Source organism: Mus caroli, chromosome 17 (assembly GCF_900094665.2).
Source record: "Mus caroli chromosome 17, CAROLI_EIJ_v1.1, whole genome shotgun sequence".
In the NCBI taxonomy this organism is placed as follows: Eukaryota; Metazoa; Chordata; class Mammalia; order Rodentia; family Muridae; genus Mus; species Mus caroli.
In genome coordinates this window covers 37,447,643-37,461,513 of record NC_034586.1, presented here as the reverse complement: position 1 = coordinate 37,461,513, position 13,871 = coordinate 37,447,643, and the positions used below count along the sequence as shown (strand labels likewise).

Below are 13,871 nucleotides of genomic sequence, written 5' to 3'. Positions count from 1 at the left end.
ACTGTTATCTTAGCATTGTAAATACTGTCACTTTACCATGGAACTTATCCACATAGTCTTGGCTTGAATACTCTTTTTAAAATTATTCACATTACATCTGACTTACTGCCCCCCTCCTGGCCAGCCCTCCCAAAGTCTTTTCCCTCTCACCCTTTGCTTCCTCTGGGTTGGTAGGGGCCCCCTTGAGTATTCCCCCTTTCCCCACCCTGTCACATCAAGTCTTTGTGAGGCTAGGCATTTCCTCCCCCACTGAGGTCAGACAAGGCAATCCAGCTAGTAGAACATATCCCAAGTGCAGGCAACAGCTACCTTTTTTCCATAGGCTTTCATATAAGGTTGCTTTTGTTGCAGGCTCCTGTGCCTTCCTCTGTGCTTCACAGAGTCTTCTGCTTTCGTTGGCTAGAGGGGGGGGGGGGCTTGTAATATTTTGAGGCCAGAAGTGTTTTTGCTTCGTTGGCTATTGTTTTGGAGTGCAAAGTTTCTTTTACATTCCGTTTCTTTCTCATCAGAATATTTAACAGAGTGACACGGGATTGTACCCTTGAGTAATTTCCCAGCATCTGCTTGGTTGGTCAGTAATCCACTACTTAATTTTACTTTATTTTTCTCTAGGGGACTTTGCTTTACCTCCTTTAAAGTGAGATCTGTGAAGAGAATTCCCCTCTTGTCTGTCTACCCTTTTGGTCTAGCACTTCTGGTCATAATTTGCTTTTCCCAGTGTAGCTGTACTAACCAATATTTGTGAATTCTACTTACATTTTGTAATTCTTCTTTTTATGGAAATGCACCCTTGCTTTTCAGTGCTTCTCATATTTTTCATTACATAGATGGTTTTGTTTAATTTTTTTCTGATTTGTGGTGATTTAGTAGAATATTGCTTGCCTCTATTCTACCATCTTTATCAACAAATAATTCTTGAAAAAGAGTTACTTATCTCTGACATTATTAGTAAATTGGGATACTTCCTAGACACATGATTCAGATTTTACAGGTCATTGTCATAATATAAAAGGTCCATGAGAAAATAAAAGAGACTAAAACAGCAATTCAGTTGAGGAAGTTGGAGCTTTTAGAAAACTTTGATCAATAATGTACTGGCTGGTTTTGTATGTCAACTTGACACAGTCTGAAGTTATCACAGAGAAAGGAGCTTCAGTTGGGGAGGTGTCTCTATGAGATCCAGCTATAAGGCATTTCTCAATTAGTGATAGAGCAGGGAGGGCCCATTTTGGGTGCTGCCATCCCTGGGCTGGTAGTCTTGGGTTCTATAAGAGAGCAAGCTGAGCAAGTCAGTAAGAAATATCCCTCCATGGCCTCTGCATCAGCTCCTTCTTCCTGACCTGCTTGAGTTCCAGTCTTGACTTCTTTGGGGATGAACAGCAGTGTAGATTTGTAAACTGAATAAACCCTTACCTCCCAAACTTGCTTCTTGGTCATATTGTTTGTGCAGGAATAGAAACCTTGACCAATCAGTACCAGTTATAGTGGTGTATTCCTGTGACAACCTGACCATGTTTTGGGGAGGACCATGAAAGGATTTTGGAACTTTGAGCTAGAAGAACTATTGATTGTAAAGAGCTTTGTGGGTTGTTCTGTAGGATCTTGGAAGATAATGTTGAGAACAGTGCAAATGATGGAGGCCTGGCTTGTGAAATTTCAGAGGGAAGATTAATACTCTTATCAGGGCCACATTTTGATTGTGAAGATTCTGTGGTTCTGGTTAGCTAGGGCTGAAAAATCAGTTGTGATTTACAAGATACCAGAGCTACTAAAGTGAAAACCTTGCATTACTGGGAATATTGATGCTGGTTAGCTGGAGCTAAGAAATTAGCCGTGATTAAGAAGAGACCAGCATCACTGAGGTGAAATCTTCTGAGTAGCGTTTTCTGGGAGGAAGGGGCTGTTTTCCAGAGATAGCCAAGGTTGTACCTTGTGCTGTTGCTGCATTTGGTAATGTGTAAGAGTCATGCAGGTGGTAATGGTTTTGAAGGAATGAAGGGGCCATGAAGAGCAGCTGATACTCTGTGAGCACTGTAAGAGGCTGTGGAAGGCCATCTGTGAAGATGCAGCATCATTTGCAATTGATGGTCCAGAACTGAAGGATTTATGCAAAGGAGTTGAGACTTGGCACCATGAAGAGAGCCTAAGAGACGCTATTGGTGAAACCTAGTTACAGTGGAAGACAGCAGTGTTTTGAAGACCCCAGTACCTGAAGATGACCTCCAAGAACAGCAGAAGCAGTGGAGTATAGGCAACTGGAGCCTAGAAGACAAGGTGTGTGCTACAAAGTGCAGAGCTGGAGAAGTGATCCAAGCTTTTGGAGGAGCCCAGAAGATCGTGAGTGGATCCCAGACATTGGATGGTTGGAGTTTGATTTTGCTTTTGAATGTGACTGTGCCCTGATATTTTTCCTTCTTGAAAGAAGAAGGTATTTTAGTGGAGCCCAGTTAACAGATATTAAATTTTTAAGAGACTTCGAATATTAAAAATGATATTTGATATTTTACAGGGATTGAACTTTTAATATGTAGAAAATGTGGGACTTTTAAAGTTATTTAGATCTTGGGGATGAACAAGGGTTCATCCCCTTCTCATTCACCAAGGGTTGAGGGTTAATAGTAATGTGATTTTGTGTCTAGTTGACAAGGGGTCAATTTTACTGGCTGGTTGTGTGTCAACTTGACACAGGCTAGAGTGATCACAGAGAAAGGATCCTCAGTTGGGGAAGTGCCTCCATGAGATCCATCTGTAAAGCATTTTCTCAATTAGTGATCAAGGGGGGAGGGCTCATTGTAGATGGTGGCATCCCTGGGCTGGTAGTCTTGGATTCTATAAGAGAGCAAGCTGAGCAAGCCAGGAGAAGCAAGCCAGTAAATATCACCCCTCCATGGCCTCTGCTTCAGTTTCTGCTTCCTGACTAGCTTGAGTTCCCATTCTGACTTCCTTATGTGATGATGAACAGTGTGGAAGTGTAAGCACTTTTCTATGCAACTTGCTTCTTGCTCATAATGTTTGTGAAGGAATAGAAACCCTGAATAAGACAAAAAATGAGAAAATCACACTGTAGGACTTGGAATATGATGAGAAACCCTGAATAAGACAAAAACTTAAAAATATTTTGCAGAAACTATGTAAATTGAAATAAGAAAAAATATTAATATTGCTTTATTTAAAAATATCCTTAGTTTTGAGTTTTATAGGACTTAAAGATTTGAGAGATATTACTTCAAATTTTCAAAAGGTTCTCATTCACCAATAACATATTGTGTGATTGGCAAGTTTGTTAACACTAAGGATTTGACATTATAATTCAAAATATTTTCCATTTCATTTGTATTTCATAAAATTTTGCAACTCACCCTTTTCTTTCTGTAATCTGTTTAAGATACCATGTTGTGTTCTATTACCACATCTTAATCTCTAGTTACTTGGAATTCTTAGTATCTTTATTTTTTATGAGTATTTTTCCCCAGAACCCTTGTATTTCAGTTACATTTAAAAGAAAATCCCACAGTTTGAAGATTCTAACCCCCCCCCCAGCCTGAAACAGGATGATCCATCCAGACTTTGACCTTGCTGCCACTAAGGACACCACCTGAGGTGGAGCCTTCCTGCCTAGATGGCTCTATTGTTCAGCCAATGCCTCTGTTCTCCTTCAAGACATTGCTACCTGCTGAGAGGCCCCTGAGATATTCCTGAGGCTACACCCTATCCTGCACTTCCTCACCTGCAGCTGGTTCCAGGCTAAAAGAATGGTTTAGCAGGGAATGGGCCTCCCCCACCCTCTCTTTATAAGCACAGTTTGCTATTAAACATTTAAGCCTTGATCAGGAACCTTATCTTGGCTTCCATTTTTCTCTCAATTAACTAGTTTCTGTCTTTTCAGCCCCAGTTTGACTCCCAGGAGTAACCCCAGTCCATGTGAGCCATGGAATGGCTCCCAACAGAAGATGAAATTTTTTTCTCATGATTAGACCCACATTATCTCATTCTCTGAAGTAGCTGAGTAAATTTACAAAAGACTAATTAAAGTAGCTTTGTTTAATATCTTTTATATGGGCATATGGGTTTCATGTCTTTTAAAAAAATTGTTAATTTTATTGACTATTTTGGAATCTCATTTTATTCCCACAATCACACTGGCCTCCAAGTATTGATATATCTGTCCTCCATTCCCCTTGACCTATCCCCTCCACAAAATTTCTCAAAGTCCGTTGGAATTGGTTAAAAAAGAAAAGTCCATAGATATTCACCAATGAATGATCAAGGGAGGTTGAGTCTTTCTCTGCCTTCATCCAAGCGAAAAGTAATCAGGGGAAGAGAGATGTGAAGTGGCCTGAGGAGAGAGGTGTTCACTCTCACTTTCACCTATGGCCTCCTCTATATCTCAGTGTACTGGGGTGATGAGTGTCGTGCACAGCTCCGCCACAAACATCAACATGGATTCAGGAAGCAGCCCTGACCATGGGCCACAAGATGGTCTTCATAGAGGTTAGGAGCAGCAGCATAGACCACTAACACCAACATGGACTCCAGTGACATCTTGGACTAAATGGNTTTTAGAAGTGGTCCAATACAGAAAGTGAAACTTATTGCCCACTGTCAGGTGATTCCAATGCTGGGCAGGAGGATCCAGGGATGAGTCTGTGTCTGCCTAATCTACAAGCTGTTCTAGACCATCCCATCGACCCTACTGTTCAATGACAGCATGTAGACCTAAGTCCTTCCTTACTTGCTACCCTCCTGTCTCTAGTTCCACCTCTCACCCAAGTTCACTCACTGCTCTGTTTTTCTATCTTTTTTTTTTTTTTTTTACCTCTCTAACACATTTCCTTGTAATGGAACTTATGGGTCTTCATGCAGGTCTCCCAACAACTGGAACTGAGCTGACCCTGACTATGTACTCTTCTTGTTGATCCTGTTTCCATAACTGGGATACCTTGTCTGACCTTAGAGGAAGAGGATATACCTAGTCTTACAATGACTTGATGTCCCAGAGTAGGTTTGTACAAATGGGGACCTACCCTTAATCAGAGGAGAAGGGCAATAGAAGGACTGAAATGAGGGGGTAGGATTAGGATGTAAAGTGAATTAAAAAAATGAAAACAGTATAAATCAATTTTGTTTTGGTTTTAGATATTTTTATTTGTTCAATTTTTTATTATCAGGGGTGACTGAAATAAAAAATATAACTGAGAACTATCATTATTGTCATTATGAAAATGGCTTTAAGAGAAAACTGGTCAGATGAATATTATTGCTTCCCACTTTCAAATGGTAAATAATTGACATTGATAAAACAGACAAGCCCAGAGAATCTGTTCAGAATGTTCAAGATATGGTATATTATACAACATGCCTGTTCTTTGGAAGAACACCCAGGACATAACTATGTGTACTTCTTGATCTCATCTTACAATACGAGCACAAAGGCACCACCCATGCCTCTGAGAACATTGGACCCTGCACCATTGAAAACAGCCTTGCTTTCTTCACCGTGAGTGATTTTGGCCAGCAGTAAGCATCCCTGTACTGACACAGTAAAGCCTTGGTACAGGCCCTTAATTTGTAGATCTTAACCAGGCAGTCATCAAGGCCTTTGAATTCCCTTACAGTTCCAGCTTTGCCCACATCAACTGCTAGACAGGAACTGGCAAATTCAAGAGGATACACAAAGTACAATGATGTGGCCCCAGCTGTACCACCTGATGCCAGGTTCCCTGCAAAGTAGCGCCAAAACTGGGCCCTTTTGTCCACACCACCCAGAAAGATCTGCTTGTATTTATCTTTGAAAGCAAAGTTGAGGGTCTGGGTGGGGAAGTATCTTATGACACTGGCCAGGTTCCCACACCAGAACGACAGGACTCCCTGTTCCTTGGGGATACAAAACAATACAGTCTATAATGTCCTTGTATTCTTTGTCTGCTTTGATTTGCTTCCTGGCATGCTGCAGCTGCAGGAACATCTTGACCCACTCGACGGGTGCTACTACCATCTTGGAGATGGCCAGGGCCATTTGACCGACCAAGAAGTCCTTGGCAAAGGACACAGGAGCATCTATCTTACAAATTGCCCTTTCAAACTCAGTGAAGAATAGAGTTGGAATTTTCATGAGAATTGCATTGAACCTGAAGATTGCTTTAGGGAAGATTTTTACTATATTAATCCTGCCAATCCATGACCATGGGAGATCTTTCCAACTTCTGAGATCTTATTTGATTTCTTTCTTCAGAGACTTGAAGTTCTTATCAAACAGATCTTTCACTTCCTTAATTAGCGTCACACCAAGGTATTTTATATTATATGTAACTACTGTGAAGGGTGTTGTTCCCATAATTTCTTTCTCAGTCTCTTAATCCGTTGTGTAGAGAAAGGCCACTGATTTGTTTGAGTTAATTATATATCCAGCTACTGCATTGAAACAGTTTTTCAAGTTTAGGAGTTCTCTGGTATATCTTTTAGGTTCACTTATATATGCTATCATATCTTGTGCAAATAGTGATATTTTGACTACTTCTTTTCCAGTTTTTATCTCCTTGATTTCCTTTTGTTGTCTAATTGCTCTGGCTAGGACTTCGAGTATTGTAATGAATACGTTGGGAGAAAGTGGGCAGCCTTGTCTAGTCCCTGATTTTAGTGGGATTGCTTCAAGATTCTCTCTATTTAATTTGATGTTGGCTACTGGTTTGCTGTATATTGATTTTATTATGTTTAGGAAGGGGCTTTGAATTCCTGATATTTCCAATACTTTTATCATGAATGGGTGTTGGGTTTTGTCAAATGCTTTTTCAGCATTTAACGAGATGATCATGTGATTTTTATCTTTCAGTTTGTTTATATAGTGGATTGCGTTCATGGATTTCCATAAATTAAACCATCCCTCCATAACTGGAATGAAGTCTACTTGATCATGGTGGATGATCATTTTGATGTGTTCTTGGATTCGGTTTGCGAGGATTTTATTGAGTATTTTTGCATCGATATTAATAAGGGAAATCAGTCCTAAGCTCTCTTTCATTTTTGGGTCTTCATGTGGTTTTGCTATCAGAGTAATTGTGGCTTCATAGAGTGAATTGGGTAGAGTACCTTCTGTTTCTATACTGTGGAATAGTTTGAGGAGAACTGAAATTAGGTCTTCTTTGAAGATCTGATAGAACTCTGCAGTAAACCCATCTTGTCCTGGGCGTTTTTTTGGTTGGGAGACCATTAATGACTGCTTCTATTTCTTTAGAGGATTTGGGATTGTTTAGATCTTTAATATGATACTGATTGAAATTTGGTACCTGGCATCTCTCTAGAAAATTGTCCCTTTCATACAGGTTTTCCAGTTGTGTTGAATATACCCTTTGTAGTAGGATCTGATGATGTTTAGGATTTTCTCAGGTTCTGTTATGTCTCCCTTTCAATTTCTGATTTTGGTTTTGTTGTTGTTGTTTGTATGTTTGTTTGTTTGTTTGTTTTTATTTGATTTTTTGAGACAGGGTTTCTCTGTGTAGCCCTGGCTGTCCTGGAACTCACTTTGTAGACCAGGCTGGCCTCAAACTCAGAAATCCACCTGCCTCTGCTTCTCAAGTGCTGGGATTAAAGGTGTGTGTCACCACGCCCATCCTAAATTTGTTAATTAGGATACTGTTCCTGTGCCCTCTAGTTAGTCTTGCTAAGTGTCTATCCATCTTGTTCATTTTCTCAAAAAACCAGCTCCTGATTTGGTTGATTCTTTGTATGATTCTTTTTGTTTCCACTTGGTTGATTGCAGCCCTGAGTTTGAATATTTCCTGTAGTCTACTCCTCTTGGGTTAATTTGCTTCCTTTTGTTCTAGGCTTTACTGTATCAGTACAGGCCATTATCATCCACTGAGCTTGCCTACTTTGGTATCTATGATACTGCAAAGGGAATTCTCCCAGATCCCAAGAATACTCACATCTTCATCAACTGGATAATTGTAGTCTGTCAATGCTGTCCCTGGCCTGACTTCCTATCCTTTTGACACAGTTTGCAGTCATATGATGATGCAGTCAGGATGAAAAGGAACGGATATCATGCATACAGGGATGCTTGACTGCTGGCCAAAGACTGCCCATGATGAAGAAAGCAAGGCTGTTTTCAATGGTGCATGGTCCAATGTTCTCAGAGGCATGGGTGGTGCCTTTGTGCTCATACTGTATGATGAGATCAAGAAGTACACATAGTTATGTCCTGGGTGTTCCTCCAAAAAACAGGCATGTTGTATAATATACCATATTTGAACATTCTGAACAGATTCTCTGGGCTTGTCTATCAATGTCAATTATTTACCAGTTGAAAAGTGGGAAGCAATAATATTCATCTGACCAGTTTTCTCTTAAAGCCATTTCCATAATGACAATAATGATAGTTCTCAGTTATATTTTTTATTTCAGTCACTCCTGATGATAAAAAATTGAACAAATAAAAATATCTAAAACCAAAACAAAATTGATTTATACTGTTTTCATTTTTTTAATTCACTTTACATCCTAATCCTACCCCCTCATTTCAGTCCTTCTATTGCCCTTCTCCTCTGATTAAGGGTAGGTCCCCATTTGTACAAACCTACTCTGGGACATCAAGTCATTGTAAGACTAGGTATATCCTCTTCCTCTAAGGTCAGACAAGGTATCCCAGTTATGGAAACAGGATCAACAAGAAGAGTACATAGTCAGGGTCAGCTCAGTTCCAGTTGTTGGGAGACCTGCATGAAGACCCATAAGTTCCATTACAAGGAAATGTGTTAGAGAGGTAAAAAAAAAAAAAAAAAGATAGAAAAACAGAGCAGTGAGTGAACTTGGGTGAGAGGTGGAACTAGAGACAGGAGGGTAGCAAGTAAGGAAGGACTTAGGTCTACATGCTGTCATTGAACAGTAGGGTCGATGGGATGGTCTAGAACAGCTTGTAGATTAGGCAGACACAGACTCATCCCTGGATCCTCCTGCCCAGCATTGGAATCACCTGACAGTGGGCAATAAGTTTCACTTTCTGTATTGGACCACTTCTAAAANCCATTTAGTCCAAGATGTCACTGGAGTCCATGTTGGTGTTAGTGGTCTATGCTGCTGCTCCTAACCTCTATGAAGACCATCTTGTGGCCCATGGTCAGGGCTGCTTCCTGAATCCATGTTGATGTTTGTGGCGGAGCTGTGCACGCCATTCATCACCCCAGTACACTGAGATATAGAGGAGGCCATAGGTAAAAGTGAGAGTGAGCACCTCTCTCCTCAGGCCACTTCACATCTCTCTTCCCTTGATTATTTTTTGGCTTGGATGAAGGCAGAGAAAGACTCAACCTCCCGTGATCATTCATTGGTGAATATATATGGACTTTTTTTTTTAACCAATTCCAATGGATTTTGAGAAGAACTTTTTTGTGGAGGGGATAGGTCAAGGGGAATGTAGGACAGACATCAATACTTGGAGGCCAGTGTGATTGGGGGAATAAAATGAGATTCCAAAATGATCAATATAAGTAAAAAAATAAATAAATGCTGAAAGGATTATAAAAAATGAATTCATTATTAATGAACAATAATATGTTATCAAACTTGATTCAGAACCATTTTATGCTTAGAGGAAGAAGGGGTTGTTTATCTCTTGAGATTGAGGACAACTTCCCATGCTGTATCAGATAATTAGGAGATAACTCACTCTTGGTCCTTTTTTATAGTATTATCTGAGTTAGGGCCCTTTCTTTGCTGTTGCATTCTTCAGCCCCTATCTCACATTTCACATTGAGATCATTGAAATTAAAGACAAACTATTTCTGAACTCAATATTTGATGCTTTACTCACTGAAACATACCTCAATCCTCACAACGTGCATCTTTAATATCTGCCACATCTCTGTTTTCAAGTGTCCAATTTTGCCTCATGTCACTAGTGGGTTCTATAACTGCCAGTAATGGGGGATACAACCTTTTTCTATTTCCATAGGATGGTAAATGCTCCAAGATCTCAGTGAGAATGCTGTAACTGGACAACCAGAACTTCTGTGTTCTTATTTATTATTATAAAATTATCAGGTATATGTGAGATAATTATCCATGTAAAACTTACTCTTCCTTCAGAGCACACTGATGGGAGCAGCAGAATTATGAGAAATAACATCACTGGGAAAGAAGTCATGGCTGACACTAAGCAAAGAAAAATCCTGGTTGAATTAAGCAGTGCAGGGGACACAGAGAAAACCAACACATTGATAGAGGTTATGCCAAAGCAACACTGGCTGGTGAATTCATTAAAAAAACAAAACAAAACAAAAAAACCCCCCAAAAAACAAAAAAACAAGGGGAGAGTTGCCAGTTGAGGTTGCTATAATTTCATTGTGACCCCTTGACTCTATTTGGTAGGATGATAAGCTGAAGGACTTGGCTAATGTACTAATATACCTGATGTTTTCTTGAAAAGGTTAGAGAATTCCTAGTTCATTTCTACACAGGTCTATTCCTCTGTCCTCAGAGGGAGACTGTGGGGGAAAAAAGATTCAGTTTCTTTCTTTTTTTTTTTTTCTTTTTTCTGTGTGTCATGCTTTCTTTTGATATTCCCAGTTTATAGCTTTCATCTATACTAATTGCAAATCTGGGTGCCAGGGATGTAATTGTCCATATATAAATATAGAAAGATCTTAGAAGTGGAATTTTAAAGAACATTTGCAAGTTTTGCCAACTACGACTATTTTCTAATTCTTTAATCTATTTTCACTTTTCCCCTTCAATAAGAAAATACAATCACAATGAATTGCATATGTAGTGTATTTAAGCTTACTCAACCTATCTTTTGTGAAATGGACCATTTTGTATTTTCACTAAAGATTAAACAACCACTGATATTTGCTCACAATGTCCCTTCTCAGGGAGTCACCAAGTCCTGTATCCTTTATATACTGCTAATGTCCACTAAGTGTGGGATACACTCTCCTTTCTTCAAGAACACATATACATGAATTACTTTATATATTAAAGTTGTGATGTCTTGTTTTGAATACCATGTGTTCGTTCAAAAGATTTAAAAATCTTTTTATTAAGTATATGATTTGCTTGATAATTTTAAATTATTTTTAGTTAGGTATTTTCCTCATTTATATTTCCAATGCTATCCCAAAAGTCACCCATACCCTCCCCCCGCCCGACTACCCTACCCATCTACTCCCCCTTCTTGACCCTGGCGTTCCCCTGTACTGAGGCATATAAAGTGCATGAGCAATGGGCCTCTTTTTCCACTGATGGCTGACTAGGCCATCTTCTGATACATATGCAGCTAGAGACACTAGCTCCAGGGGTTACTGGTTAGTTATTATTGTTGTGCCACCTATAGGGTTGCAGACCCCTTTAACTCCTTGGGTACTTTCTCTGGCTCCTCAATTGGAGAGCTCTGTGATCCATCCAATAGCTGACTGTGAGCATCCACTTATGTGTTTGCTAGGCCCATGCGTAGTCTCACAAGAGACAGCTATATCAGGTTCCTTTTAGCAAAATCTTGCTAGTGTATGCAATGGTGCAGTGTTTGGAGGCTGATTATGGGATGGATCCCTGGATATGGCAGTCTCTAAATGCTCCATCCTTTTGTCTCAGCTCCAAACTTTTTCTCTGTAACTTCTTCCATGGGTGTTCTGTTCCCAATTCTAAGAAGGGGCAAAGTGTCCACACTTTGGTCTTCGTTCTTCTTGAGTTTCATGTGTTTCACAAATTGTATCTTATATCTTGAGTATTCTATGTTTCTGGGATAATATCCACTTATCAGTGAGTACATATCATGTGAGTTCTATTGTGATTGGGTTACCTCATTCAGGATGATGCCCTCCAGGTCCATCCATTTGCCTAGAAATTTCATAAGTTCATTCTTTTTACTAGCTGAGTAGTATTCCATTGTGTAACTGTATCACATTGTCTGAATCCATTCTTCTGTTAAGGGGCATCTGGGTTCTTTCCGGCTTCTGGCTATTATAAATAAGGCTGCTATGAACATAGGAGAGCATGTGTCTTTCTTACCAGTTGGAACATCTTCTGGATATATGCCCAGGAGGGGTACTGAGGGATCCTCTGGTAGTACTATGTCCAATTTTTTGAGGAACCACCAGATGATTTCCAGAGTGGTTGTACAAGCTTGCAATCCCTCCAAAAATGCAGGAGTATTCCTCTTTCCACATCCTCACCAGCATCTGCTATCACCTGAATATTTGATCTTAGCCATTCTGACCGGTGTGAGATGGAATCTTAGGGTTGTTTTGATTTGCATTTCCCTGATGATTAAGGATGCTGAACATGTTTTCACGTATTCTTAGCCATTCTATATTCCTCAGGTGAGAATGCTTTGCTTAGCTCTGATCCCCATTTTTAATGGGGTTATTTGATTTTCTGGAGTCCACAATCTTGAGCTTTTTATATATATTGGATATTAGTCCCCTATCTGATTTAGGATAGGTAAAGATCCTTTCCCAATCTGTTGGTAGCCTTTTTGTCTTATAGACGGTGTCTTTTGCCTTATGGAAGCTTTGCAATTTTGTGAGGTCCCATTTGTCAATTCTCGATCTTACAGCACAAGCCATTGCTGTTCTATTCAGGAAATTTTCCCCTGTGCCCATATCTTCGAGGCTTTTTCACACTTTCTCCTCTATAAGTTTCAGGGTCTCTGGTTTTATGTGGAGTTCCTTGATCCACTTAGATCTGACCTTAGTACAAGGAGATAGGAATGGATCAATTCACATTCTTCTACATGATATCCACCAGTTGTGCCAGAACCATTTGTTGAAAATGCTATCTTTTTTCCACTGGATGGTTTTAGCTCCCTTATCAAAGATCAAGTGACCATATGTGTGTGGGTTCATTTCTGGGTCTTTGATTCTATTCCATTGGTCTACTTGTCTATCACTATACCAGTACCATGCAGTTTTTATCACAATTGCTCTATAGTACAACTTTAGGTCAGGCATGGTGATTCCCCCAGAGGTTCTTTTATCCTTGAGAAGAGTTTTTGCTATCCTAGGCTTTTTGTTATTCCAGATGAATTTGCAGATTGTTCTTTCTAATTGGTTACAAAATTGAGTTGGAATTTTGCTGGGGATTGCATTGAATCTGTAGATTGCTTTTGGCAAGATAGTCATTTTTAGTATATTGATCATGCCTATCCATGAGCCTGGGAGATCTTTCCATCTTCTCAGATCTTCTTTAATTTCTTTCTTCAGAGACTTGAAGTTCTTATCATACAGATCTTTCACTTCCTTAGAGTCAGGCCAAGGTATTTTATATTATTTGTGACTATTGAGAGGGGTGTTGTTTCCCTAAGTTCTTTCTCAGCCTATTTATTCTTTGTGTAGAGAAAGGACATTGAAATGAGTTAATTTTATTTCCAGCTATTTCATTGAAGCTGTTTATCAGGTTTAGGAGTTCTCTGGTGGAATTTTTAGGGTCACTTATATATACTATCTTATCATCTACAAAAAGTGATATTTTTACTTCTTCCTTTCTAATTTGTATCCCTTTGATCTCCTTTTGTTGTTTAATTGCTCTGGCTAGGACTTCAAGTACAATGTTGAATCGGTAGGGAAAAAGTGGGCAGCCTTCTCCAGTCCCTGATTTTAGTGGGGTTGTGTCCAGCTTCTCACCATTTATTTGATGTTGGCTACTGGTTTGCTGTAGATTGCTTTTATCATGATTAGGTATTGGCCTTGAATTCCTGATATTTCCAAGACGTTTATCATGAATGGGTGTTGTATTTTGTTAAATGCTTTCTCCGAGTCTAAGGAGATGATCATGTGGTTTTTGTCTTTGAGTTTGTTTGTATAATGGATTATGTTGATGGATTTCCATATATTAAACCATCCCTGCATCCCTGGAATAAAACCTACTTGGTCAGGATGGAT

At 39.5% G+C, this 13,871-nt stretch overlaps 1 pseudogene; it reads right to left on the bottom strand.

The window, feature by feature from the left end:
* Nucleotides 1–5,413: 5,413 nt before the first annotated feature.
* Nucleotides 5,414–9,167, bottom strand: LOC110312249 (annotated as a pseudogene).
* Nucleotides 9,168–13,871: the final 4,704 nt, after the last annotated feature.